Raw genomic sequence first — 19578 nt, forward strand, 5'->3', positions numbered from 1 at the left:
TTATTATTATTATTATTCATTATGTGTGTGTTTTGATATTTTTACGAATAACAAATTAATAACGAAATACGTTTATATATTTGTATAATTAAAAAAGAAGATGAAGAGAGAAAACATATTGAAATGTCTAACAAAAGAATTCTATTGTAAATTTATTGATTATTATTATTATTATTATTATTATTATTATTATTATTACTATGTGTGTGTGTTGATATTTTTACGAATAACAAAATAATAACGAAATACGTTTATATATTTGTATAATTAGAAAAGAAGATGAAAAGAGAGAAAACATATTTGAAATGTCTAACAAAAGAATTCTATTGTAAATTTATTGATTATTATTATTATTATTATTATTATTATTATTATTATTATGTGTGTGTTTGATATTTTTACGAATAACAAATTAATAACGAAATACGTTTATATATTTGTATAATTAAAAAAGAAGATGAAAAGAGAGAAAACATATTTGCAATGTCTAACAAGAATTCTAATGTAAATTTATTGATTATTTATTATTTTATTAATTATTATTATTATTATTTTTTTGTTACTCGTTTTAATTTTTCTTATTTACGAGAAACTGATACGATCATTCGTATTAAAAAAAGGAAAAAAAAATATTAAAAAATTAAAATATACGATGCATGCATATAGAAACACGATGGAAGGAAGATGATTGTAATATAGATATGTAAATGATAACGATGATAATAATGGTAATAATGATTATAACGATGATATATATCATTGAACGAAGTAAGTCAGTTGACAAATATTCTCATACGTTATACTATCTTTACTACACTATTATATTACTATACTACCATTCCTGTTATTACTACTATTACTTTTACTACTACTATTACTACTACTAATACTACTACTTTTGTTCCTAATTAGTACCAATCCGAACGATACATTCCAAACGATTAACTTCTATCGTGAAACTCTTGTAACGTAGCCAAGAGAAGTACACTTCGGAAAGTCTCGTCTTTCTCAAACCTACCCCTCACCTCCCCTCACCTTCCCACGAACTCCCACCCCCAACTTCACCCTTCTTCGCGTTTTCCTACCCCCGTTCTCATAGTTCTTTCCTATCTCGTTTCGCGTTTCGTTATTATCATCACGATTTAACTAACATTGTGCCGTGTTTCCATGATTATTACGCTCGATAATAAAGCGTTAAAAATTGAATAGGAAAAATTTTCCTTTCTTTTTTTTTTTTTTCTCTTCTCATTTTTTTTTTTTACTTTTTACCAAAATATTCCATTCCCCATTCGTCAATATTTAATCTCTGTTTTAACGTACGAGTTTGTTGGTTTTCTTTTTTTTTTTTTTTTTCTGTTAAGGGACGGGACGGGACGACGGGGCGACTGTTCTCCTCTCTTTCGTTCGTTTATTTTTTTTCTTTTTTCTAGAATTTTTATCAAACAAAATTTGGTACGTCGGGTAATGAAAAATTCATAATACCATACGTGCCTGCATGAGTTATTTTATTTTTTTTTTTTTTCTTCTTTTTTTTTTTTTTTTTTTTCTTTTTCGTTTTTTTCTACCTGCTTCCTCCACCACCCTCCGCCGCCCACCTTTTACGAAGAGGTAATTTATCAAACAAAATTTCTCTACGCGGTTTAATGAAAAATTTAATTCTCCCATTTTTTTTTATTCTCTCTCTCTCTCTCTCTCTCTCTCTCTCTCAGTCGGTCGGTGTGTTTTTCCTTTTTTTTTTTGGGCATATATATATATATTTGTTAGATTACATTTATTAATATACATGCACGTAATTCTTCGACTACGTGCACGGGGATTTAAATTAAAATTCGAGATATATTATATGTATATCGTTTTTTTTTTTTTTTTATTATTATTATTATTCATCTCAATTCGCGAAACGCGAATACAACATATTCCTTTATTATTATTCTTCTTCTTCTTCTTCTTGTTTTTTTCTTCCCATTTTTATTATTGTAAAAACAGAGAGAGAGAGAGAGAGAAGTTTAATCGATTTGTTATTCATTGTTTTCTATTTGTGATTCTTTAACCATGCTATTATCGTCCCACGCTCGCGAATGAATAACGCATAAATGGGTTTTGTTTTACAATAGAATAAAAAAAAAAGTGGAAAGATAAAAGAAGAAAGAAAAAATATCATCGAGAGAGTGAGAGAGAGAGAGAGATAACGTTTGCAAAAATGTTATTTCAATCAAACGTCTCTCTATTTGTACGTTCTTTCATTCGTCATTATCGTGATCACGTTGTTAAATAATTGAATAAAAAGAGATATATGTATATATGTATATATATATATGTGTGTGTGTGTGTACATATACATAGATGTCAAGTAAAATAAACTCACTTGCTCGAATTAGTAACGCAGTTTGACTCATGCGAATGAATGAGTCATCATGTATATATATATAATATATGTAAAATGTATATATAGTACCTATCACAATAATTATTTATATATAAGTATATATGCATGTACAAAATGTATTCGTTTATTTCAATTAAAGAAAATGTTCGTTGAATGTAACGAAAAAGATAACATTTATAACGATAATAATTAATATGTAACGAAAGTTTGAACTGGTTTGACTGGTTGACTTACTTATTTCCAAACGTTGTTTTTGACAAAATAATAATGATAATAATGATAATAATAATAATAATGAAAAGAGCTTTTTAACGTTCCCTCGATTTTCGATGTTACCTCTGGTTAGTTAAAAAGCAACAGGTTGAATTGCGGTCGCTTATTAAAGGCACCTTACTCCGTGTGTCGCGTGTTACAACAACATATGTGTATATGTATATGTATATACATATACATATGGATTATAGCAATGAGATCATCGACAATTATTGATATAGCATTTTCTTACGTTGATGTATACTTCTAATATATGAATTTTTTTCTTCTTAGTATCCTTTTTTATTTTTTATGTTCAATTTCAATACACACATGTTCAATATATTCGGAAGAAATAAATTGCGTAGAAGATGATACGATATTATTGATAAAAGTGAATTATTAGATTATGAGTAATGTAAGAATTTTCCTTTTTTTTTTGATAAGTGTATACGTATTTTTTTAAATAAAATATTATTCAGAATGATATTATACGTAAGTTAAATATGGTGGTCGGGTAAATATCTTCGAGGAGAATATATATATATATTGACATATTGATTAAGAAAAAATTATATTATCAGTAAAGTGACTTAGAAAATTACGGATAATGATGACTATTTGTTTTTTGATAAATATGCATATTGCTTACATCAGTAAATTATACGTTATCGTGTGTTGTTTACTCAAATACGTAACCTAACGGGTATATGTATATCTTAGATAAAATATATTTAAACGTTTTAAAGAAAGGAAAACGAAATGTTAAATATAAAATTATTTCGAATGAAATGTGTATTAGAAAATTACGAATAACTAGGACTTTTTATTTTTTGATAATTATGCATATATTTGTTAATGAATTATCACGTTTCATCATTATATATTTAAGACTACATGCCGACTGATAAATATCCCGGAAAAAATATTGATTTATTGATATCTAGGGGGGGAAAAAAAAATAAAAAAGAAAAAAAGATGGAGAGAAAAAAATAAAGTCATATTAAAAATTAAAATGATTCATAGGATCGTGAATAATAAAGATTATTTATTTATTGATAAGTGTAGAGATAATGTGTCCTTATTGAGTTAGTCTTTCGTTATCATTATGTATACTTACATAAATACACATATACTGGGTGTCCCAGTTGAAACAGGCCACTTAAATATTTTCTTTGTTTTTAACGATATGAAAAATGTATAACAATATAATACGTACAAATTTATATAAACGTAGATAAATTTTCTCGCAAGGTCACATTTCTATGAATTTTTTCAAGATAGTCGATATTTTTTATCTCACAAGTACATATATATTTTCTTTTTTATATAGTAACTTTTTACGAGTAAAACAATACATCTAAATATACCTCCATCAAAAATATATATAATCCATCGTTACGTAAATCAATCAAATATTTTTATAGACTCCTTCAGTTGGGACACCCTGTATGCATAAGTTAACGTTGGTTTTACGCCAATGTGTTAGTGATTCTACGCTTATGATGAAACGACTGTAGTCATCATCTTTTTCATCATTTTTTTATTTTCTTCATCATCATCTTCTTCTTCTTCTTCTTCTTCTTCTTCTTCTTTTTCATCTTCATCTCTTCTTTTTATTTTTATTTTTAATTTTTATTCCTTTTCTTGGTACATTACAACGCGAATGAGTTCATTGATGCGAGACGCGTGATGTAAATCCAAACAGGGCGTGACATCACGAAAACATCCTTTCCACGAGTTCTTCAATCGACTCTCTTTCTCTCATTTTTCGATTATATGTATATCCATATGTATATATATATAATATATGTATATATATGTATATACATATAGAAAGAGAAGAACACACACGAGTGTAGATCCTCGAAAAGTTGAACAATCCACGCATTGTGTTCGCACGTGCTTCGCAGGAGAAGTCGTTTCAATTCGGAGAGAAAGAGAGAGAGAGAGAGAGAGAGAGAGAGAGAGAAGGAGAGAAAGTTCGATGCTCTCTTTTGAAACTTTTTTTTCCCCTTTTTTTTTTCGGTTTCCGTCTCTTCCTTCCCTTTTTTTACTTCATATTTTTCTTTTTTAAATTACCCGCGCACACACACTTCTGGTAATTTATTAGAGTGTTCGTTGTTAACGCCATCGAAGAAGTAATTTAATATAGAATATTTTTTTTTAATACGAAAAGTAATCGGTCTTCTCGCGACGAATAAAATTTCTCAATGAATTTATTTCCAAATGATTTTTTTTTCGGAGCATAAAATTGTAATGAAAACGTACACGTTTAGAAATCTTATTCGTGATACGAAAATGAAAAAAACGAAAAAAAAAAATGAAGCGACATTACGATTTATTTTACAATATCAAATCAATGTTATTTCAAATAGATCGCGTTCAAAAACAAAATTAATAATTAAATTAATAATTAAATAATCACAAAAATGTAAATTAATAATTAAATAATCACAAAAATGTAAATTAATAATTAAATAATCACAAAAATGTAAATTAATAATTATTCTAATTGTGCATATGAGATACAACATCTAACATTTAAATTAATAAATAATAAATTAAAAAAATAATAATTAATTAATAAACAAAATTTAATTCTCATCTCATTCGATCGATCCAATCATTTTTTTTCTTTCTTTTTTTTGGTCTATTAATCAAAAGTTTACCAAAAATAAAAGAAAAAGTGGTAGAAGAAGGAAAGAAAAGAAAAAAGGAAAAAATAAAAAAGTAAAATAGAGAGAAAAGAGTATAAAGAAGAAAGATTCGGATCGATGGAATCTGTGCAAAGTGTCCCACTCGTGGAACAAGACGAAAGTGATCGATAATAAAGGGGCTTTTAAAGGGGGCCGATCGTTAAACGTTACGCCACTATACTTCTCTCTCTCTCTCTCTCTCTCTCTCTCTCTCTCTCTCTTTCTCTCTCTCTTCGCGCGTGCCTGACAAGAGAGTTCACTTTCCATACTGTTTCTCACTCGCTTTCTCTACTATCGTATGTATAACACTATTTCATTTCATTTCATTTCATTTCATTTCATTTCATTTCATTTCATTTTATTTCATTTCATTTTATTTCATTTCATTTCATTTCATTTTATTCCATTCCATTTCATTCCATACCCACCAACTCATATCAGTCGTCGTTGGTCGTGTGTCGTGTCCGTTTTATTATGAAATAGTTATTACATAGTAGAATCGATTACACACTCTCTCTCTCTCTTCTTTATCTCTTTACGTGTTTTTTTTTTCTATTTCTTCTTATTCCTTTAAAATCGAATTAACTTCAATTCGTTTTATTTTTATCTGCCCTTTTCTCCCTATTTTTCGATCTATTTAAAAAAAAAGAAAAAAAGAAAAGAAAAGAACAAACAGCGTTCTAAATTCTTCTTGAGTTTTGAAATGTATCTTTAACAGGTAAAGATAGAACGAAATATATGTATTTTCGTGTCAATGTGTGAAAGATAATGAGATGGATAGATGAAGAAATAGAAAAAGACCCTTTTTTTGGGGGGAAGGGGGGTGGTTTGTCTTCAATTAAATTACTTTTCTTTTTATATTTCGAGAACGATTGAAAAAGTGTGTTTTGAATTTTGTAAGTTTTCAAATATTACTAGAAATATTACTAGAAAAATTACTAGAAAATATTACTAGAAAAAATAAATGAAATATATTTTTGATATTAAAATGAAATAGAAAGAGATGGATATATACAATAGACAGATAGATAGATAGACAGATAGTGTGAGAGAGAATTTTAGTGGATATTACAGATAAATGAGATTACATCGTACATAAACTGTTAACGATATGCTTTCAATGGTCAAACGATAGATACCTATTGAACAGCCGCCAATAACCAATGAGTATCTTTCGCTTTGGTATTCGCATAATATGCAAAGTGGCTTGCTCGGAAACACCGAATAAACGCGACATAAACTATCTTCGATCGCGATTATGCTCTAACAATATATACGTATATACACACACACACACACATATACATAGATACATATACATATATATATAAATATTTATACATATGTGTATATATATATATTTCTCTCTGTATTTTCGGTCTGTCGAATTTCACCGAGGTTAAAAATAGAAAAAGTTCAATCGGATTTTTGTACCGTTAGTAATAGACACAAATGAATTTTTTAGTTAGTTCTTTAACAATAGAGAAATCTATCCAAACATATATACATACGTGTTCTTATGCATATTCGTACGTATTTACATATATATATAATAATGTATGTGTGTGTTTCCTGCATATAGACACAAATTTACATCATCTATCTATCTATCTATCTATCTTTCTCTTTCTATTATATATATATAATATATGTATATGTATATCTATTAGAGATAGAATACATTGTCGTAGAGGAGGGAGCATATAATCTCCGTTATCTTTCCTGCTTCGTTGCAACTACGGCTGGTTCTTTCAATATACATAAGTGCAATTGGAATGCCTCTGAAATTAAAGGCACCTTTCACAGAAAGGTAACGGCTCTTTATGAACCTTATGCCAACCACCCTCATACCCCCGCGCTCGGCGTTGTCCTACTTTTCTACAATATCCGAGAAGGAGGAGGAGGAGGAGGAGGAGGAGGAGGGGGAGGTAGAAGAGGAGGGAAGAGGACGGTTCGTGTGTTAGTGCATGCGCTGCACATAACATTGCTAAAGCTCCTTCACGAAGGCCAACTTATGTATATTTCATATATATATATATATATATATATGTGTGTGTTGTGTGTCTTCGTCGATGTTCAAAAAGTTAGTCGTTCTCTTCGAAATATTTTCCCTCATTCTTTGTTAATTCATTTCAAAAGTATAATATAAAGATTTATTAAATTTTCAATTTCAAATATCATTGTAATAGAAAATTATAAACAAAAGAGAGAGAGAGAGATAAAGATAAAGATAAAGAGAAACTGAAAGGTTTATGATATCTCTATAGCCTTTAAAAATCGTATCGCATACAAGATAAACCTTGCTCGAACGACGTTCAAGCAAGCGTGGTATTAATAATGAAACATGACTAATCTCTCCCTCCATCCATGACTCTCTTTTTTCTCCCCCTCCTTGCTTCTCTCTCTCTCTCTCTTTCTTTTTCTTTCTCTTTCTAACTCTCTTTTTCTCTTTTCATGTTAGTCTCCCCACTTTTTCGTTATTTCTCTCTCTCTCTCTCTCTCTCTTTTTCTATTTTCTCCCCCTTTTCTCTTCCCTCCATTTTACATCCCCACTTCTTCTTATCTGGGCCAACAGATGTAGGCATTATATGTATACACGCAATCCCGAGTATTTCTAAAACAAACTGGACTCTTGAGTGATAAATAAACGGGGCCATATTTAATGTTATCGCTCGGGGATCTCGTAAAGCGTCGCTGAGCGTGGCCACCACACCACCCAGCGTATTTCCTTCAACTTCTTCTTATTCTTATTCTTATTCTTCTTCTTCCTTTTTTTCATCCCTTTATTTTTGACTTTCTTTCATTTAAGTCTCCCCCAAAGCTCCCCCCCCACTCCATCGTAATCTGGGACAAGTGCAAGAGATTTTGAAAGCGTGCCTAATACAGTTTCTTCCTTTTTAATTTTTGCCAAGCGTTTGTTTTCATTCGATGGAAAAAAAGAAAAATGATTTTCCATCCTTCAGGGTAACACCTCTGGCAAACGCGTGAATAAAAAGAAAAAAGAAAAAAAAAGTAGGAAAAGAGAAAAACACACCCTGACTGACTGGTTTGTTGATAATGTTTTTTGTCCCCCGAGTATTTCTCTCGATCTCACACGTTGTTTCCATCCCGGGCGGTTTTCACTCGGCACGTTAACCTTCCTCCGGACTCTCTCATGAATTACGAATTGAGACGTAAATACCTTACCTATTCTATTTATCTATGTATGTATGTATTTACCGATTTGACGATAAACGATCTCGCTCTTGCTCTCTTTACGAGCACCTTCGAAGGAAGGAAGTCGACACGCTGAACGAACAGAGAGATTCCAAGATTACAGGTCTCGTGCTTTTAAATCCATTAGGTTCATAAGTAGAAATATACATACTTATGTATATAAGTAAGTATTTAATTTACGTATGTACATATTTACGTTAAATAGCTAAGAAAACTCCTTATGTGTCTAATTCTTTTTCTCTTAAATATACGTGAATACGTTGAGAAATATTAGAAAGAAGAGAAAAGAAGAAGAAGAAGAAGAAATTGTACGCGCACGATTCGTTATAACGAAAAGAGAAATTAAGAGGGAAAAGAAATAATCAGACAGGGGTGCAAAACCTTTTGTTGCAGCACTGAGCGTTATCCCCTCCCTTACCACCAGTCGTGCTTCACCTCACCTAGAAGTGTTTCTCCCCGCCCCGCTCCGTTCCTACTGCAACGAGCAGCCGTGGCGTGGCGCTGCCGATTCCTTCCCCCACTCTAAGCAACAGCGCGCGCCGCCATCCCCACCACCAGCGATAACCGCCAGTCTGCGCTCCTCTGCTCATTCTCGCGCCGGACGTCGTGAGTGTTTTGCGTACTTTCTTACTTTATCGCGACTAACCTCGAACTCGAACGTGTCGTCCTAACCTCCTTTAAAACATAATATATATTATTTGTTTTCTTTCGATATAACGTCGATATATACATATATTTTCATTGGCGAATAATAGTGAGAGAACGGATTGTGAAAATAAATAGTTTCGATATAATATCGTATTCTATTTTATATTCGTGTGATTTGTATTATTATAATTAATATTATTAATATTCGTATTAATTATTATTATTATTAATATTATAATTATAATTATTATTATTATTATTATTAATAGTAATATTAATAATATTTGTCAAGTGTATTCGTGAGTACGGGATAAAGTGTGACAAAACTGTACGAGTCGAAAATCGTATCTCGATCATAACGGATTAATCAAAAAAGTAAGAGAGAAAGAGAGAGAGAGAGAAGAAATTTCGGAGTACCGAATGAGACGCGTGTCTCTATTAATTTTCTTCTTTCTTATACGCATTAGTGGGTAATACAATTTATCTCTACTCTAACGTTAGAGGTTATTTAATCTTTGACGTAACGAAGGAGTTTAGATAAAAGTGTTGTCGTCGTCTCGTTAGTTCATTTAAACGCGGTGCGTGTACCGGAAAACGGCACGTGTTCTCTCTCGATAAACTGGATTTCGTTCCTTCGAGTTATCTCTCCGTACCGGTAAGTTTATATTTCGATCCCTTATTTATTTTAACTTTTTCCGTTGTTTATTCTTTTTTTCTTTCTTTCCCTTTTTAAGATGATCAACGAATTTGATTTACATCAGAAATTGTATTCAGGAGTGAGCAACAAAATTTGATTTTCCATCGAAGAAGCGGGCTTTTTAAAAATTCATATTTTTTCCTTATCCTTTACCTTTTTTTTTTATTACTATATTATGTGAATAGTGTACTCGTGATATATTGTGTTGGTGTCAAACTTGTGGGAATATCGTAGCAGTGTGTCGATGGGGTGGTTGTGTGGTAGTGGTAGTGGTGGTTGTGTTGTGTGTGGTGGCGTAGTGTCAGTAAGGTTGTGTGGTAGTAGTGAGTGGTAAAAGTGAAGAAGTTAGTAGCGATAGTAATAACTATGATAATAGTGATTTTAATCAAGTATCAAGGATAACAACAGTAAAAACGAAGTTCATATTATAATTAGAATTTTTTTAATAAGTCCTACGTGAACATTTTCTCTATCATTTTCTTTCGTTAATATTTCAATTATCTTTCTTGTTTCTCCCGTTTCGCTATGTAACTAGTGATTTGCTATCTTTCCCAACTTCCATGGCGCCATCTACCAAACACCGATAGAAACTCGCCGACTTAAAGAAAGAAAGAGAGAGAGAATGAGGGGGGTTGGGAGGAAGGGGGAGGGTAGGGAGTTATATGCGTGTAAAATCAAAAAGGAAAAAAAAAAAAAGAAAAACAATTTAGAAACAGTTTAGCCGGTAGGAGAGAAGCCATCGAGTTTGATTTAGAACAAACAAACATAAACGAATATAGAATTTATTTATTCTTAACGTAATCTTTTTTCGTGAAATTGATTGGATTATTATTTTTAGAATTATTTGTTTCCTCGCATCTTTTTAAAACTCGTTTCGCAAATTTGATGTGTACGGCAGAGCTTTTCTTTATTCGTATTAATAGGGGGAATGGGGAGGAGAGACAAAAATGGCCGGATAAGAGTATTTTCGAATAATAAAACAAAATGACTTTCTTTTATATTAAACTTTACTTATTCTAATGTAAAAATAAATTAAATGAATATTTTGTTTCGATGTATTAGATTTTCATATCTATTCTAACAGCTAATTCACATTTAATTTTCGAACAAATATAATTACGTAAAATGATATTATTTTTGTATATCAAATGATCCTTGTTGTATACTTTGATGTGAGAAGATAGGCACGTTTTAATCATCGCGTATATAAAATAGTATGTAAACATCCCTATGAAACGGTTATTCGAATATTAGGGTAGTTCAATATTAGGGTATTCAAATAATGAGGGTACGGATATGGGAGGTTCTATCATATTTCAAATTAGAAATATAATATTATATGAAATATCTAATTTTATAATTTCTTTGGTCTCTTCTTTCCGTTATATTTGTTTCTTTCTTGAATCGTTTAATTAAAATTATCGAGCTCGCGGGAAGAATATGTGCATATTTTCAATTGTATTAATATTGTAAATTAGTTTGTTAGTTAGTTAGTTCGTTCATTGCTTCGTTCGTTCGTTCGTTCGTTCGTTCGGTGTTCGTTCGTCATTGAAATTGAATTACAAATCCATTTCCTCTTGTTTCTCTCTGGTAACAGATTAATCGCATTACCTTCGTCGAAATAGCCTACGACACGACAAGAAGCATTCGTCGAGGTATTAGAAAGCTGACGATGATGTTTATTGTCGACTATATAAACGTTATAACGAATTACAGTGTATCGTCGTAAATGAGCCCTTTCCCTCCTCCCCCTCCCCCCATTCATCATATATACCCTTTTCTTCTCTTCCCTAACACTGCTGTTGCTGCTGCTGTTGCTGCTGCTGGATTTCCCCTTTCTTTTGATTCCTTGTCCTACTACTACATCCAACAACGTGTTTCATTTTACCTGGCCGAGAAGTTAATCGGAATTCTTCGTATTTATTCGAATGACTTGCAATTTGATAAGTTCGTGCCCAGAACAAACGCAACAACAACACCCGGCGCCGTCTTACGGAAACAACACGAATGCGTAACCCATTCGTTCTTTTATTTATTTATTTATTTATTTATTTCTTCTTTTTCTTCTTCTTCTTATTATTATTGGTACGACATTCTTGTTTTTGATTACCCGCAGATATTTTTACAAGCATTTTATATCAAACACGACGTTTGTATCGTCTCTTGTATTCCCAGGGTTTCATTGGTAAATATATTTGAGAATGAATATTGTTAAAATTTGTTTTTCTTTTTTCGTTTTCAACAATTCTATTTGTCTCTTCTATTTCTATATATATATATATATGTGTGTACACGTATACATATTTACATATTTAGCGTTGTATCGATAATATCAACCCGATAATTGATTTCCAACATTTTCTTCTTCTTCTATTTTTCTACGCTTCAGTTAATCAACGAAAATGACACTACCATTATTCGGACAAAAGATACCTTGTTTTCTTTGATTAATGTATTAGTGTATGTTGCAATCTATAGAAATGCATATATATGTATGTATGTATATGTGTACATACATACATTTATATGTGATCTGAGTTAGCCTGGTAATTAGAAAAAAAAAAAATGATCAAACATAAGTCTTCGTCGTTAATTTATCTTGACATGTTTGAAATTGGAATGACTATATAACTCTAAAAAAAAAAACAAGTTGACTTATATATATATATAACGTTAATAAATAATTTGTTAAATAAAATAAAAATAATAATCTCAATAATACCATACAATATATCGATAATTAATATTCCCTTAATAAAATGATTCGAAGAGTTGAATTCCGATGAGATGAGACAGATAGAAAATGGGTTTCATTTGAATTTTTCTTATTTTATTTGACGAGATGAATTATGAGAAAGATATAATGATAAAGTGATGATGTTGAATGGTTTTCTTTCTCTCTTTCTCGATATGTAGTATCGTTTAAATTATTTATTACGAAATAAATAAGACAGACAGACAGACAGAGAGAGAGAGAGAGAGAGAGAGAGAGAGAGAGAGAGATGGATAGATGGGAAAGATAGTGAATTTGTGTGTTTGTATGTTTGTGTAAGAGAAAAAGAGAAGGAGATAAACAGACTATAACGATTTCCATCGAGCAAGTAATCCAGAACAAGGATACCAATTAGGTAGACGTTATGTTACTACCTTATATACCTTCTCCTGTGTATAACGAGAACCAAACGAGGGGAGTTTCGAATTCTCTGAGAAACGAGCGTTTTGCGGTTTCATCGTTGTTGCTTATACGAAGAAAAAGAAGAAGAAGAAGAAGAAGAAGAAGAGGAAGAAGAGGAGGAAGAGGATGAAGAAGAAAAAGAAGACAAAAAAGGAGACAAAAAAGAAGCCACGTTCACCATGATAAAAGAAAACGATTCCTATTCCCCTAACCTTTCTTCTTCTACTTCTTCTTCTTCTTCTTCTTCTTCTTCTTCTTCTTCTTCTTCTTCTTCTTCTTCGTTTCCTTTTTATTCTTTGTTTCGAATAAGAAGAGAGAGAGAGGAAAAAAAAATATAAGAGATACTTTTTCTCGTACAAGAAACACCATAATTCTTTCCGTTGTGGCACTCGAAATAGCACTCGAATATGGTTAAGTTTCTTTTTATTTTTTTTATTTTTGCTTCACCCCTCACCCGCCCCCTCCTTTCTCAACCCCCCTTCTTTCTAACGTCTGTTCTCTTCTTGGTTTAACAGCTTTAATGAGAGAAACATGGAAGGATGACTTTCTTTACGCCATTTTATTTTTCTCCTCATATTTTCATTTCGTTTTTTATGTTTTTTTTTTTTAAACCAATTCTCGGGGTTCAATTCGACTTGTATATGCTAGGAAATCGGTGATTTTATTCGAGTAAATTTAAGTATAGAAAATGTTCATATTATACGTTTTTGTTTGCTGCTGCATATTATTTTTTTATATCTTCTTTTTTCTGTTTTCATTTTTTTGAATTTAATCAAATTAATTATTTCTCTTTATAAGAGGAAAAAACGTAAATATAATAATTTAATTTTCTTTTTTTTTCTCTCTCTCTCTCTCTGTTCGTGTCTCACGTTATACGAAAAATAATTTATTAAAATAATTACAACCCACAAATATATCAAAATATATTTCAACAACGAAAAATATATACGCGACTTCTCTAATTAAGGAATATATGTGGTTTACTATTTCTCATTATAGAAAAATAAATTGTGAAATAATTCATATTAAAAAAGAAACGAGAGAAAAAAAAAAGAAAATGTAAAATATATATCTATATATACATATATAAACACGTATAATAACTTCAGGCCCTTTTCATATCAATTAGCATCGGTTCAATTTATGATCATCGTTCCTTGATTCAAAAAGATTAAACTCTCATTTTAATTAATAAGACTAATTTGAATTCCTTATTATTTCTTCTACCTCGTACATCAATCATGATTATCATTCTTCAATTACAAAAAAGAAATACAGAAAAACAAGAATAATATCATTTTAATTAACAGAGGGCTATTTTTAAAAAAAAAAATCCTCTACATATATACACACACACATATATACATATATAGTAGTCAAAATTAATAAAAAATAAGTTTATTAGTTATTTTAAATATAATTATTATTTTAAACTAAATGAATTCAATGTAATTTTCACGATATTGTTAAAAATGAAACGAAATGAAATTAAATTGTGTTTGTTATTTCAATATTATATAGAATTCATTTAATTTAAATGTAATCCTTTAAATATCTCGAAACAAGAAATGTATAATTTAGACCACTTTCATAATTAAATAATAAATACAAAATTTCATAATAAATAATAAATAATAATAAAATAATAATTATAAATATATATAAATTAATAATAATAAAATAATAATAAAATAATAAATAATAAATAAATAATAATTATAAATATATATATAAATTAATAATAATAAAAAATAATAAAATAAATAATAAATAAATAAAAATAGAATATACAAATATACTAACATCGGAGTCCTATTTAAAAAAAAAGAAAAAAACTCAACATATCTTCTTACGTTATTTCTCGTATAATAATTGTCGGTAAGTTTAAATTTGATGAAAAATATCGATAAATGATCGATGGTGTGAAAACGTGTGAATTGGTGGAGGTTGTATGGCACTTTTTAAGGGTAATAAAGTTGTTGACGATAATTCTGGGCTCTTTTGGACAGGTTGGAAACGATTCAACACCAGAGTGAGATATACGTGACTGTTCTATGTATCTATCTATCTATCTATCTATATATATGAATTTGTGGTAGGATATATATGTGTGTGTGTGTGTTGTAACACGTATGTATTAGTGTGGCCTGTCCGAGGGCAGCTCGAAACAACAAAACCGATTGTCTGGCCTCCTATCTGGAATGAGAATCGAGCTGCTCGACTGCTTTCTCGCAGCCGTCGCTCCCACGTTAACTCGTTACGAGCCTAGACGATTAATAAAACACGCCATAGGATTTGTTTAAAATTATACTAACTAAATTGAGACGACGTACAAAATTTCATTCTTTTTCTTTTCTATTTATTTATTTTTTTTTTAGCTTTTTTTAATTAATTTTTCGAAATTTTTTTCTCGATCAGATGATGTTTTAATCCTTTTCTTTTTTCTTTATTTTTTATATTTCATTTCTATCCTATCACGTTGTTTTATTTTTCATTTTAGTTTGTTACGATCCGTTAGGTATATTTTCTTTTCTTTTTTTTTTAAACATGTTTCAACTATTTCTCAATTTATTCGAATACAAATGTTTGAAATATTTTAATCAAACATAGAGTTTCGTCTTACTCGTTGTTTTTTTTTTTTTATAAACAAAATATATTTTTTCTCGTTCGATTATTTTTAGAGAGCGCGTATGATTTATTCCATTATTTCGATTTGCGTCATATTAATTATTTAATATATATTTTTTTATACTCAGTTAATGGGCAAAAAGTTCCTAATTGATTTCAAAAAGTCAATTATCTATTCTCTGCTTTTTTATTACCTTGTATTCTTTTTTTTTTAAATAGTAATAAAATTCCGAGGCTTACAATTTTACGATCCAAAAAAAAAAGAAGAAGAAGAAGAAGAAGAAAAAAGTATCTAATAAAAAAGAAAAAAAAAATATCTCCAAAGAAGGGGGTATAATCAATTATAAAACATTTTTCACTTCTCCCGTCGTCCCTCTTATATAATAATTCAAATCCTCGACAATTTTCGAACAAAACGAATCACACGCATCAAAGAATTTTTAAGACGATTTATAACATACATACATACATATACATATATATATAAAAATAGAAGAAGAAGAAGAAGAAAGAATAAAGAAAAAAAAAAAAAAAATACTTCACTCTAATTTTCGCGTCAAATGAAAACGTTCGATATTACATTTTTTACTTCCCTCCCTTTTTTTTTCTTCTTTTCTTTTCTTTTCTTCTTCTCCCTTTCCTACCCTTTTTTTATTTCTCTCTCATCGAAGCGTAAAATCCTCTTAACAATTTTTTATCATTACGATCCTAATCGGGTGGCTTAAGGCAAGCGGAAGTTTTTAGATGATGATGATTATGATGATTATTATGATGATCTCTTTTCTTCTTCTTTTCTTTTTTTTTCTACTGTACCTTATTTAATACCCACCAACCCACCCCGTTTGCGTTATACTAACAATCTAATATATTATTTCTCACACAATAAAGTCGCATAGTGAATCGTCCAAAGGTCTCTAGTGAATTAAAACTCAAGAACGAGTTCTTTCCAAGTACTTTCCCCTCCCTTCTTCCCCTTCTTCCCCCTTTTTCCCCCTTCTTTTCTTCCCCTATTACCACCTCCTCCCTTCTACCCCCTCATCATTTTCCGTTGAACGAAACGCTTCGTCATGTTTGTACTTGAGTACACACATATGTGTATTTATATATACACACACACACACACACACATGCCACGTCATACGCATATATACATTCATAAACGCACACACACACACACGTGTATTAATAGATTGAAATAGAAAATAGCTTTGATTCGTTTACTTACATTCTTTGTTGACTTTGTTGATGATATTAGATCGGATTATTACTGTTGAGTATTTTTTCAGATTACGCAATTAGAGAGAGAGAGAGAGATAGAGTACATAATAATCGTAAAAATAATAGTTTTATTTATGTTTAATCTACGTGAGTTTTATAATGAGAATGATTTGTTAAATATGATTTATTTTTTTATAATTGATATGTTATATAAATTGTATATATGGTTTTTAAATGGTGAGAAACTTGTAGATAACAACATAAATTATTATTAATTATTTATTGATGTGTATTACATTGGATTTAAATATAAGGGATAGTTTATCTTATTTTTGTTAAGTTTATAATAATGTTGACATGAAAATGAGATTAGTTCAGTGTTGAGTATGTTTAAAATGAAAACAAATATTTCTTTGTAAATATCTTTTTAATTTATATCATCTCATACCTGGTCAAATATAATTCGTAATACAAAAAAAAAGAAGAGAAATATTAAATATAATATATTAGAATAGATAGTTTATATAATAAAATGTAATATATTAGATTCTCCAGAGAAAACACGTGCGGTCTCGCACAATAGGGGAAAATTTTCGTATAATATTAACTTTTGTTAGGGATGTGAAATACAAGTTAAGATCTTTTGGATACTTGTTTATTTTTTTTTTCTTTTTTTTCCCCCTATTCGAAGAGAAAAGAAACTTCTCTATGTTTTTTTTTTTTAAATACAATAGAAAAGAAAGGAGGATAGAATACGGGTGGAATTCCAACACAACGATGTTTTTAGTATCCTCTAACAACACCAGGTATAACTATTAGACCCTTTAAGTTTGGGTTTTCTCATTCTTATCCTCCTCGATCTCACCAAACACCACATACTCACACACATCTGTGCGCACCATCTATTATCTAACATTTCACACAATATCTGTATACGTTCATACATAAAACATCATAGTAGACAGGAGGAGGGCCCATTCTATACTCAGGTAGTTAACATCTGTCCATTGATCGTTATTCACAGAATGATTTTTTTTGTATCCTTTAAGGGAAAATGAATTTCATCTTGTTATGTATATGTGTGTGTGTATGTGTGTTTGAGACTTTCATTTATAAAACTACTATGAAGGAGATGATGAAAAAGAAAAGAAAAAGAAAAATAATAATAGTAATAGAAGAAATCCTTATTACTCGAGTATAAAGTAGAAAAGGGGAAAGATTTTTCCTTGAATTTTTATGATTCTTCTGTCTCATTAATTTATTATCATGATTTATTATTATAAGTATTATTATTGTTAACACCACAGCTGAGATTGTTGTTGTTGTTGTTGTTGTTGTTGTTGTAGTTGTTGTTTGAAGTACTTTAGAACATAAAACTAAAATATGGATGATGTGATATATTTCAAAGGGAAAAGTTTTCAAATAAAAAGTTTTGTTAAAAACGGGGAAATAGAAATATTTTTGTAGATCTATCTTTCTCTCTAAATGTTTTATTATTTATTCGACATAAGTAACAGATTGTTTTTTAACAAATTCATATAGAAATGCAACAAATTTTTTTATATTTCTGTATATAAATAGTGTTTAATTATTCTCACATATATACAAAATTATTTATACAAATTTCTTGACAAATTAAAAAATAATATTACGAATAAAATTCAATTCTAATATTACTTAAATAGTTTTGGCCCAATTCTACGCGTTAAAATTATAAATATTAAAAGTATCAAACTTATATGCATATAATATTACATAAATATAACAAATAGAAAACTGAAAAGTTTCTCGATAGAAAACCATAAAACAAAAACTACTTACTCTACGACACGTTTAATTCATTAATTATTTAAAAAAATGAAAAATCAATACATATCACCACCTATAAATTTTTACTCTCATTTTTCACAATACGTATAGAACATCTAAAATTATTTCTTTTAAATTACATAAATAAAACCTGTCCAAACGATCATTAATATTTCGATTATAAATACATACATCAAGTTTTTCTCGTACAAACACACACACACACACACACATATACATACTGCATGTGTTCCTTTATATATACGCGTATATATGTATATATGATGTATCTCTTTTGAACGTGAAACACACAGCCGGTTTGAGACAGGCCACCTTTTGTGTTGCGTTCTTCGTTATTTCTCTTTTGTCGAGAGAATAACATTTTCTTTGATAGCTCTCGTAAGAAGATTTTTACTCACATCCATACCCTCTCTCTCTCACACACGTGCGTGTATGCAATCTTATGTTAGCCACACGTAATGAGAGATAGAGAGAGAGAGAGAGAGAGAATGAGAAAGAGAACGAATGGGCCACTATTATGTATGCTCTTTGTGTATTATACCTTCTCTGTGTACATATATATATATGTATATATGTATTTGTATGTGGCATTACGTTTACATATATATATATGTACAACAAATACATACATACGCTTGCGTTGGTAATTCAACAAGATCCCTGCCAGCCATAATTAAGTCACGATTAATTAATAGCTCATGCCATGTACATATACGTATATGCATTAACACACATACGCAAAAAGCTTCACTCTCTATTTCTCTTCCTCTCTTTCTAATGCAAATGTTTCCATGAAAACTATGTCGTCCGTCATAAGTCATTGGGTTTA

At 29.8% G+C, this 19578-nt stretch overlaps 1 protein-coding gene and 1 long non-coding RNA gene across 4 annotated transcripts in view; one reads left to right on the forward strand and one right to left on the reverse strand.

Annotated features, from left to right (window-relative positions):
* Positions 1-19578, reverse strand: part of LOC122523000 (TOX high mobility group box family member 3-like) — a 380641-nt gene that overhangs the window by 316395 nt on the left and 44668 nt on the right. The gene's annotated exons all lie outside the window — the stretch shown is intronic.
* LOC122523044 lies at positions 9084-10506 on the forward strand. Its single transcript, XR_006305231.1, has 3 exons — positions 9084-9159; positions 9494-9856; positions 9936-10506. It is a non-coding gene; the product is annotated as an uncharacterized LOC122523044 (long non-coding RNA).

This window comes from Polistes fuscatus, unplaced genomic scaffold (genome assembly GCF_010416935.1).
Source record: "Polistes fuscatus isolate 324 unplaced genomic scaffold, CU_Pfus_HIC Scaffold6, whole genome shotgun sequence".
NCBI lineage: Eukaryota > Metazoa > Arthropoda > Insecta > Hymenoptera > Vespidae > Polistes > Polistes fuscatus.